Raw genomic sequence first — 11,765 nt, 5'->3', positions numbered from 1 at the left:
GAATGGTCCTTGGAACACAAGTGCTTAAGAAATTTTGTCATGTTCATTATATGTTGTGAAATAAAAAAGCAAGTTACAGAATTCTATCTACAATAGCATCCCATTTATATTTTGTGGAAAGAATGCATAAGTACTTGTGCACACACCTAATGTGCTCACTCGCGCATCCATCATGTATTTATCCAACTTGTTGTGTGCCCAGACATTGTACTAAGTGTTGGGCAGATGGTGGTATGCACAGAGTATTGGGGTAGAGAATAGTGATGTTAGAGGGCTTATTTAAATAGATGTCACAGTCGTTAATAAAACAGATGCTGGCGAGGCTGCGGAGAAAAGGGAACACTTCTACACTTGCTGGTGGAAATGCAAATTAGTTAAACCCTGATGGAAAACAGCATGGTGATTTCTAAAAGAACCAGAAATTGGCCTTTCAAATGATCCAGCAATCCCCCTACTGGGAATATACCCATAGGAACTCAAATCATTCTACAGAAAAGATACCTGCACATGCATATTTATTGCAGCACTATTCACAACAGCAAAAACATGGAACCAACTGTGCTGGCCACTGAAACTGGACTGGATTTAAAAAATGGTAGGTATACACAATGGAATACTATGCAGCCATAAAGAAGGACAAACATATGAACTTCGCAGTAACTTGGATGGATTTGGAGTCTATCATACTCAGTGATTTATCACAGAAACAAATAACAGAGTACCTCATGTTCTCACTCATAAGTGGAGCCTGAACATTTACCATAATACTGTAAGAAAGGGATTGGCAGTAGTGGGATACTGCTGGAGTGTGGTGGTGGAGAAACACAACATCAATAAGTGTACCTAATTTCAAACCAGGTGAAGTGAAGACCAAACTTTACCTGTACAATGTCTACTTGTATACCTAATCCTAAATTGTACCCCTCATCCTTAAAATAAAATTTAAAATAAACAAAGAAATAAGTAGAGGTCACAGAAGACCTCTCTGAGAAGGTGACAATTCTGAGCAGGTTGTTACAGAAAACTGAAAGACTCCACCAGGCAAAGATGAGGAACTTTCCAGATGAAGGAAATATCATGACGTGAGATCTCAAGTTGGAAGGCCTCTTGCAGGTGAGTAAGAAAGGGAGTGTGAGAGGAGGTTGGAATATATGTAGACAGTTCTAGAAAGATGGAGAAGAAGCTGTTAACCATGGCTTCTGCTGGGAGTGGTGCTCAGGGAGGTGTGGGAAGGTGGGTATTGAGCAGAGAAAGGGAATTTTACTTTTACTTCATGCCCTTCTTGACTGTTGGAATTATTTACCACCATAAGCATGTATTTTATTATTAGGGGGGAAAAGCTAGTTAATAAAAAATTGAAGATTCTTAATGATTAATAGTGAGGAATCTAATCCTTGTCTCAAGTCTCCAGTTACTTTTTGTGAGGCGAGAGTGTGATGTAATTTATATCTGCTCACTGGTCTAAAAGTAGGACAGCCACTGCCTTCTCCTATCTACTCAGTAATCTTTTTCTTTGAACTGTTAGTATAGTGTCTTCCACTTCCCTTCGGTGAAGCCCCTGAATCATCACTTCCACGAGAATTATTTTTACTTTTTTTTTTTAAAGGGGCTTTCAAATTCACGTAGGGTTCTTCCTTTGCAGTCGTTGCCATGACAGTCCGACACAGAAGCAGGAACTCAGCCTTTCCAACTGGACCAAGATGGGCCTGGGGGATGGAACTGAAAAGGCCTAAGGGCAAAGGAAAAATCAAGCACTTACCCTCAAAACACACCCTGGAGGCTCTGTGAGGCTGGGTGCCTGACTTCTCTGGATCTCCCCTGGGGTCCCCAGTGCCTTGTCGAAGTTGGGGAGGAGGGAGGGTTTCCCGGTTCGGTGTTCTGAGGGCAGGAGAAGGTTCTCCTTGTCTCAATAGAATCCCAGCAGGGCTTTAGCCCACTTAGACCCATACCTTTGAGTCAAGGCAACAGATGATGACTCTCAGTCAAATGTCAAAACCAGCTCTGAGGAAAGGACAGTGCACAAGTGGGGATGCTTTGAAGTCTCCCAGTATTTTCTTTTTTTGAGTTGGAGTCTCACTCTGTCGCCCAGATTGGAGTGCAGTGGCTGCTCCCGGCCACCGCAGCCTCGACCTGCTGGGCTCCGGCGATCCTTCCGCCTCAGCCTTCCAGGTAGCTGGAACTATAGGAGCGCGCTACCATGCCCGGCTGATTTTTTGTTATTGTAGAGATGAGGTCTCACTGCCCAGGCGGGTCTCAAATCCGCGGGCTCAGGCAATCCACTGACCTCAGCCTCCCAAAGGCATGGGATTACAGGCTGAGCCACTGAGCCTGGCCTCTCCCAGTATTTTCAATACCCTAAAGTGAGCTGGAGTCAGAAAGGAGGAAAACAGAGCATCTGATCTGTTCTCACCCTGCCTTGCTGATAATTTCATTTCCTATATGGCAGCAGGAGAAATAAAGTGAATAGCACCAATTAGCCAGGCTAGTTTGGAACTTTGCATCGGGCTATTTGTATGCACAGCCCATACTCTAACTGTCCCTCCCTGGACATTTTTACAATTGTTTCCAACCCGGAAGAAGCACCTGAGTTGAAACGGAGCCCTTGGCATCTGGCCAGATGTGACACTCGGGTTTCTTCTCTTCTGAGCAGTGCCACTGCCCTTCCTGTTGTGCGTGTGCCGTGTCCAAGCCCTTCCCCGCCCAGACAACTCACACATGACAGTAGACATTTTCCTTTCAGGTTTATCCCACTCAGTCCTATTCCAGGAAGACTTCCTCTCTCCCTCATCCTTTGGTGTTTCGAAAGCTCACTCTTTGCCAACTATGAGCAATCCTATTAACACTACACTACTATTTACTGAGCACGTATTATGGGTCAGGCAGTATTCTAATGACTTTACCTGGAGTAACTCACTCCTCAGTCAGTTCTCTGAAGTAGGTATGGTTACTGTCCCTGTTTGCAGATAAGGAAACCGAGGCACGGAGCCGACGGTTTTCACAGCATTTCCTTTCTGCAGCTGTCTCTGCTCTCAAATCGGGCCAGCCGTTCTCTGAGCCCCAGACGGGCCCTTCCAGAGGGGTCGGCTCTTGGTGAACGGATTGCTCCTTGTCTCTTTAACGCCTCACCTACTTTCTCATCCCGAGGGGGAAAAAATGTGTCCCCAGACTCTTCCTGCCAGTTCCATCTGTGAGGCATGTGGGCCGATGTTGGAATAAGAATGACTAAAGGGAAAGCGCTTTGATGAACTTCAGACTGTGAACTCAAGGAAGAGAATGAGTCAGGCCTCCACATTCCTGGAATACTTTCAGGAGGCTCAGTGACCTCAGACAATAAGAACCTGAGGCAGAACGTCCTTGGAGGCCCTCCCGCAAGCAAGAACGTGAGGGCAGATGCTCCGCTGTGCTTTCTGTGCCTGGTGCCTGCACACAGTGTATAGGGTTGGAGGAGATCGCTGGCCAGAGAGGCCCAGGCCTGCCGAGAGCACCTCCTGGGATTTGCCCAGGCTGTTTCTTTCACCTGGACTGCTTTTCCCTAAGCCCTCGTCAGCCTGTCCTGCAAGGCTTCGCTGATATGTCACCTTCTTTGGCTGCTCCAGGTAGAAGAAGTTTTGTGGTTGGGACTCCACAGGGCTTTGTGCACGTTCCTCTCACTCCTGAACTCCCTAGAAAGAAATTGCTTTCAACATATCTGCCCAATATGCTCTTTAAACCAACTGAGGCTGGCAACAGCTCCAAAGTTGGAGAACAGGCCCTGTCTTGACAGGGGTGGGATGGGGGTGGGTGGGTGCTGGGGTTCCATCTCTGGCCTCAGCCGGGTCATCTCTCACCACATCTCACATTCTTCTTGAATTAAAATGGCTTGTTGGCCTGGCTCGGTGGCTCAGCCCGTCATCCCAGCACTTTGGGAGGCCAAGGCGAGTGGATTGAGCTGCGGGTTCGAGACCTACCTGGGCAACTTGGCGAGACCTCGTCGCTACAATAAATCAAAAATTAGCCCGGCATGGTAGCGTGCGCCTGTAGTTCAAGCTCCTTGGAAGGCTGAGGCGGAAGGATCGCCGGAGCCCGGCAGGTCGAGGCTGCGGTGGCCGGGAGCCTGCCACTGTCCTCCAGTCTGGGCAACAGAGTAAGACTCCAATTAAAAAACAAAAAACAAACAAACAAACGGCTTGTTTAGATTTACCGCTCCCACACATGATGGCCTCCTAAAGCACAAGAGACCCTTGACCGTGGGCACTGTTCTCACAGAGAAGTAGACACATATCTGTTGAACAGGTTTAAATAATTCCAGACAGATCTTTCTCCCAGGCTTGTGCTCCATCCATCCCTTACCAATCCCATGATTGGCACGAGGCACAACCATTCCCAAAGGGCAAGTATCAACTGCTAAGTTGTTTTTTTTTTAAAGCTGGCCGGGCACGGTGGCTCACACCTATAATCCCAGCACTTTGGGGGGCAAAAGTGAGAGGACTGTCTCAACCCATGGGTTTGAGACCAGCCTGGGCAACGTGACAAGACCTCACCTCTACAATAAATCAAGAAACATCAGCCAGGTGTGATGGCACGTGCCTGTAGTTCCAGCTACTTGGAAGGCTGAGAAGGAAGGATCGCCCGAGCCCAGCAGGTCGAGGCTGCGGTGGCCATGAGCATGCCACTACACTCCAACCTGGGCAGCAGAGTGAAACTCCAACACACACACACACACAGAAAGAGAGAGAGAAATTTTAAAAGGTGCTCTACTACTTGTCAGAAGAAGAAAGGGTGGAATGAAGAAGTGAAACCAACTAGGCTGTGAGTTATTGGCCTCAAGGCCAAGACTCCGACCCTCTAGTCTCTCAATCCTGAGAGAAAAATGCTTTCGACCGTCGGCCCAATACACTAGTTAAAGAAACTGAGATTGGCAACAGCACCAATGCCAAGGAGAAAGCCCTGCCCGGAAGGTGCGGGTTTTAGCTCCACTGTGGCTCTTAGGAAGTTTATGGCCTTGGCCATGCCCTGGACCCTCCCAGGTTGCCTCACCTGTGTCATGAAGAGACTAGCCTGATGAACAGGCTAGCCAAGGTTCTATGACTCCTGCTTGCATCTCCTCTCTCTTGTGCCATCCACACAGATGTTTCTCCAGTGACCAGTCTGGGATTTGCCCCAGCCTCTACTTCCTCAAGTGAAAGAGCTGTCACCCAGCATTTTCATCCCCCAAGGGAGGAGGGAGGAAGTGTGAGTAAATGCAGGTATGTATGGCCCACTTTCATTCAAGCAAATGGGAGTTGTATTACCTCATGAGTTTGAAATCTGTCTGCAGGCCGGACCAGGGGGCCTTCTTCTCTCCCGCCTTTGCCTCTATTCTTACCCATCAGCCCCCTGCCTAGTGGTGGCATTTCCCTCATTCGGGCTGACCAGGGGAAGCTGCCCAAGGAAGCTCAGTCCTGCCATCCTAAACAGAGCTGCACTGGTTCACCTTGCTGCACCTGCCAGAGGCCTTCTGCAACCTCCCAGGTGGTTAATGATCTCCCCTTGGGAGAAGAGTTCTTTAATAATTTACCAGAGTAGATAAAGAAAAAAGCATAGTTCTCTACTTGGAGGCCAATTAGACTGGCAATCCAGACAGCATAGATGGAGTAAAGACTGACTTCAAGTTCAAACCCAGCTTTTGTGTTTAGGAGCTCTGCCTTATAGCTATGTAGACAAAGTCTTGTGAGAACCTTCATCCAGGTATTTAAACATCCCAGCCCTACTATAAGATCAACATTTTAGGGTTCCTTCACTACTCAGGGGAATTAGCTCTATAAAGCATAAGAAACCTGAATGCCCTAGACCAAAATGAGATTTGAACATTTAAAGAACCCCTGAAAAAAAGAAACGTTATTTTGCATTTTCTGACTCTAGTTTCTTTTTTTTGAGTCAGTCTCCTCTGTCACCCAGGTTGGAGTACAGTGGCACACTCATGGCCACCACAGCCTTGAGCTGCTGGGCTCAGGCGATCCTCCTCATCCTTCCAAGTTGCTGGAACTACAGGCATGTGCCACCATGAGCAGCTAATTTTTTTATTTATTGTAGAGACGAGGTCTTGCCATGTTGCCCAGGTTGGTCTCAAATCCATGGGCTCAGGCAATCTTCTCGTCTTTGCCTCCCAAAGTGCTGGGATTACAGGTGTGAACTACCATGCTTGGCTGACTTTAGTTTTTTATTAGAATGTGACAAATACTTTTTCACAGGGAATTATAAGTTTCTTTCAGTTAAAAATGTAGACTCTGAGAGACTGTATGGTAAGGTGAGGGGGAGCATGCTTTAGAATTAAAGAGATGTAAGTTGAAATCTTGCCTTTAGCTAACTGTGAGACTCGAGAAACTTATCGAGTTTCTCTAAATCTCACTTTCCTTATCTCTCCAATGGGAGCAGAAATTCTGTACTTGGGATTTTTACATGAATCATAAATATATAAATATATAAAGAACAAACTGGCAGCCAGTAGCCAATAAACGATATCACATCGTCATCAGGCTTGCCTATATCCAGAAAAATCTGAATTTTGTAAAGACTTGAGCAAAAAATATTCCCTCTCAAAAGTGCAACAGTGAGTGACATCTAATAAGATAAATGTGGTAGACGTGACACTGGTGGCCCCAGATGACCCACATCTCCCAGCGTCCATTGCCTTATGTAGTTCCCATCCACCTTGGCTCTGGGTTTGACTCTGGGCTTGCTTTGACTATAAGGCATTAGTAAGTTTGAGGCAATCAGAAGTTACATAGGCACTTGCATGCAGGGCTTGTCCACCTGGAACCTTAGAAGCCACTCCCTCTTAGAAGCCAGTCCCTTGGCTGCAAAGAAGCTCAGGGTAGAGTACTCAGTGATGAGGAGCCACAAGAAAAGGGACTCTTGAGGATGAAAGGTCTTTGGAGCATTCCAGCCCAGCCACGCTCCTAGCTGAGTGAGTAACCGCACAAGCAACCACCCAGTTGAAACTCGTCAACCTACAAAATGGCGACGCATAATAAATCATTGTTTTAAATCACCCAGTTTTGGAAAGGGTTGTTACATAAATCTCAAATCCTAAATTTACATTAAGAAAAGTCAACGTGCCAGGCTCGGTGGCTCAGCCTGTAATCCCGCGCCTTTGGGAGGCTGAGGTGAGTGGATTGCCTGAGCCCGCAGGTTCGAGACCCGCCTGGGCAGCGAGACCTCATCTCTACAATAAATCAAAAAATCAGCCGGGCATGGTAGCGCATGCCTGTAATTCCGGCTACTGGGAAGGCTGAGGCAGAAGGATCGCCGGAACCCAGCAGGTCGAGCCTGCGGTGGCCGGGAGCGGCCACTGCACTCCAGTCTGGGCGACAGAGTGAGACTCCGACTCAAAAAAAAAAAAAAAAGAAAAAGAAAAGTCAACCATACAAGTAGAAGCGACAGGTTCTCCTTATAGAAGGTCATCTGAAATGGACCATGAGATTGCAGTTACCCATAAGCATTGATACATTGCTGAGAAACTAGATGCGGCCAGGCTCGGTGGCTCAGCCTGTAATCCCAGTGCTTTGGGAGGCCGAGGTGAGTGAATTGCCTGAGCCCGTGGGTTCGAGACCCTTCTGGGCAACTTGACGAGGCCTCGTCTCTACAATAAATAAAACATTAGCCGGACGTGGTAGTGTGCACCTGTAGTTCCGGCTACTTGGAAGGCTGAGGCAGAAGGATCGCCGGAGCCCAGCAGGTCGAGGCTGCGGTGGCTGGGAGCAGCCACTGTACTCCAGTCTGGGTGACAGAGTGAGACTCCAACTCACAAAAAAAAAAAAAAAGAAACTAAACGCAAGCTTACCCTACTTTCATTAAACACACGTATTGATTGGTTGACTGTACAGTTATTAAGTGCCTGCGGGTTTCCAGGTTTTGTGCTAGGGGCTAGGAATACCAAGAAAGTTAAAACGCAATTCTCCTATTCCACATCATCTTTTGGATCCTGAAATTTACATCTGCACTTGGGTGAGGGCTTGGGGGGCCAAGGGAGTAAGGGCTCACAGTTCAGTAGGGTGGATGGGTGTGTAAACAAGAGTACATGTCAGGGTCCCACAGGAGCTGGCAGACTTGTTGCAGTTGGCACTCAGGGAAGACCTAGAGGATTCTATTAACCCAGCGGCATCCCGTTTTTAGTTTGACCCTGAAAGACTGAAGTGTATTTGGAAGCGAGCAACCAGGGAAATGCAAGACCTAAAGATCACGTGAGGAATAATTGTAGAAACTGTGTTTATCCTAAAAAAAGGAAAAGGTAGAGGGTGCTGGTGGGGATGGAACACATAATTTAGAGGTCTTAAATGTGACATATGAAAAAGGGTTAAATTCGCTCTAAGGGCTGCTAGGAGGCAAACCCTATGCAGTTACTAAAAGTAACAGGGAGAGAGATGTCAAGTTCATATGTAGAAGAATGGCTAACACTTCTGGAGCGTGAGGTGCAGGAAGAAGCAGAACAAACACCAAGTCAGTCAATGAGAAAGGCTGGGACCACCTATGGCCCAGGATGTGGGGAAGGAGTCCTGGCAGTTGGTGGAGCCAGGGCCCTCTATGACTCTTCCAAGTGTAAGGTACCACAATTCACCTCTCACATTCTATCATCCTTATACTGATTACATAGTATTAAGGGAAATAGATGACACCTGCCTGCTAATAGCGAGTGGGAGAATACTTGTCCACAGATGATAACAGAGCTCAGCTCTGGTCCTAAGAAGTTAACCCAGGAAGCTGAGCCCAGAGATTAGGGGTATGAGATTTGAAGCCTCAGACAGACACATCGTCACTGCTTGTGATGTCTCTCACCACTTTGACGGGCTTTGAAGAGGTCGTGAGAACTCTTGTTTTCCAGGGATTATCACATCCTGGAGGCACACACAGAAGAGCAGGCCAGGCAAATGTGAGCACACAAGCATCTCAAGTGTGTGACAATTTAGGAAGGGCCAGGGAAGAGGACTAAGCAACTGTAAAGAAGTCATTTGGCCCGGGCTCGGTGGCTCAGCCTGTAATCCCACGCCTTTGGGAGGCTGAGGTGAGTGGATGGCCTGAGCCCGCGGGTTCGAGACCCGCCTGGGCAGGCGAGACCTCATCTCTACAATAAATCAAAAAATCAGCCGGGTGTGGTAGTGCGCGCCTGTAATTCCGGCTGCTCAGAAGGCTGAGGTGGAAGGATCGCCGGAGCCCAGCAGGTCGAGGCTGCGGTGGCCGGGAGCGGCCACTGCACTCCAGTCTGGGCGACTGAGTGAGACTCCAACTCAAAAAAAAAAAAAAAAAAAAAGTCATTTGGCATTTCTGATGGGCTGGCACAGCCCTGTCCTGGGACCATCTTCAGTTCTCACTGGCCATCTCCTGCTTCTCTCACCCTCTACCCTGAAAAATGACAGGGGCGAAGGTTTTCAGGGGCGATGGGCCCCGTTTCGGATGCTGCCTAGAGAGAGGAGTGTAGGCTCCAAGGTCTGTGGGAAACAGGAGCTTTGGGAGGTCAAGCTCAGGGTTCCCCGGAGACCTTGCAAATACCGGCCCAGGCAAGGGAAGCATTCTGCCTCACTGTCACAGGGTGAGAGTGAAGAGGGTATGCTGCAGAGTGTCCCCTCACTGCCAATTCCCTAGTTCCCTGGGTTCTAAAAATGGTCACTCTAAAAATGGAATATTGTTGGGTTAACAGAATCCTCTGGATCTTTCCTCAGTGTCAACTGCAGCAAGTCTATCAGCTTCTGTCGTCTATCAGCCTTTGCACACACTGTCTCACTTTCTGGTTGTCCTTCCTCCTTTTCTTGTCTCCCAAGACCCGACTTCAAGATTCCTCACCCCTCTCAGGGGGTACAAACTTCCTCACCCCTCTCAGGATGGAGCATCCTCAGACCTGCCTGGTGTCACGCAGCACAGCTTACTCTAACCAGACAGTGAGTTTCACAAGGCCAGAGGCTGAGTCTTAGGCATCTCTTTATTCCCCAAAAAGAGGTGGGTCAGAGCCAGGAATGCCTTAGATGCTCAGGACACGCGGGTGGAATGTATGACACACCCTCCCTCTCTGTCTGCACGCATGTGGCGTGTTCACGTATGCTCTGTGCGGGGCGCATACCTGCATTATCTCTGTGGTCCATCTCTCGAAAGTTGGAATGCAACTCTGGTCAGAAGTGAACTTCATTCTAAAGGAAATGAAACAAAGCTAAATGTGGTTTCCATTTGCTCCTGCACAACAGAGAAGCCCTGGCACCTGAAGGAAGGGGTGTGGTCTAACTGGGGCCTGAGCAGACCAGAAACCCTCAAGGGAGAGAGGCCGGTCATGGCAAAAGCCCTTCGAGCCACTGACCCAGCACAAAGACTCTACTGTGGGGAAACCCAATATAAGGGTGTGCCTTGTTCTAAGGGAACAGGATACACAAAAATCCAGAGTTATAAAATAGATAAATCAGGGGGTGGTTATTGACTTTACAGGAGAACTCGCCAGCAGGTTCCCCGAAATAGCCAGCTCCCACAGTCCGCTTGAACTTGGATTTTATGTTCAGGAGTTTGATATTACACACCGGTTTTCAGGAGAAACATAAATAGGTCCCCAGGGAGCCTGGCGCTGTGGTGTGTCTGGCCAGCAGCTGGCTGACCAGGCCTTGGAGAGGGGCGGCCTCGAGCTGAACTGAGTGCATGAGGGGTGTGGTTCTGAAGTTCCCCACCAGCTCGGTGAATCTGGGTGTTGCCAACGTTGGGTGCAGTAGGAACAAGGCCCAATCAGGAACTTTCTGCCTCTGCTTTGACTGGGTTGGCTGATTGCTCAGAGCACTTCCTGTGGGTAGAATGTAGACTTTGTATCAGCCGCTCACTTTTCATTCATTCATTCAAGGGTGTTTTACTGTACTTTCTCACTTTTCATTCATTCATTCAAGTGTGTTTTACCGTACTTTCTGTGTGGTTGACACCTTGCTAGGCACAGCAAAGCACACAAGACTGTCAGGCATGCACCCCGCCCTCTAGGAGCTCACAGTCTGGTTGGAGAGACAAGTGCCCGGGTTGTGTTGATTCTAGAAAGGTCTTTTTTGTTTTCTTTATACCCCTTAGCAGTTCTGAAATCAGAATACATCTTACTGCCAATGGCATGCCACAGTTTAGTAGGCTAGGTTTTTCTTAGTTGGATGTAAAATGATAGTGTATCCTGGATTGTCAGTGTCTTACACAGATGAAACAGAGTATATGAAAATGTTAAACACATTCATCCCTTCTTATTCATAGGGAATTTGTTCTAGGACTACCATTCCCCCCAGTCCTCCCGCAGATAACAAAACTCAAGGATGCTCAAGTGCCTTATATGAAAGTTTGTAGTATTAGCATGTAACTTAAGTCATCCTTATGACTTTTATGTAACTTTACATAATCCTGTCATATACTTTAAATCATCTCTATATCACTTATAATACCTGATATAATGTAAATGCCATGTAAATAGTTATTACACTGTATTGTTTAAAGAATAACGACAAGAAAAGAAAGTCTGCACGTGTCCAGTACAGAGGCAACCATATTTTTCTGAATATTTTTGGCCCATGGATGGTTGAATCCACTGGTATGAATCTTAGGGATATGGAGGGTTGGCTGTGATGGTTCAGTGATTCAGGAGTCCAAGTGGGATTTGATGTGGAAAGGATAAAATTTTCCCTCTGCATGAATACACCTCATGGGTTTGCAGAGAATATGTGCCATCAGCTTCAAATAAGGTCCTTTTCCAGGTTTTTCAGGGAAGCTGGGGTGGAGTGCCCTCACCTAGTCTCCATTCTGGGAGCACAAAA

Source organism: Carlito syrichta, unplaced genomic scaffold (assembly GCF_000164805.1).
Source record: "Carlito syrichta isolate Samal-C Ts95f unplaced genomic scaffold, Tarsius_syrichta-2.0.1 Scaffold308051, whole genome shotgun sequence".
NCBI lineage: Eukaryota > Metazoa > Chordata > Mammalia > Primates > Tarsiidae > Carlito > Carlito syrichta.
This window is presented reverse-complemented; position numbering follows the sequence as displayed.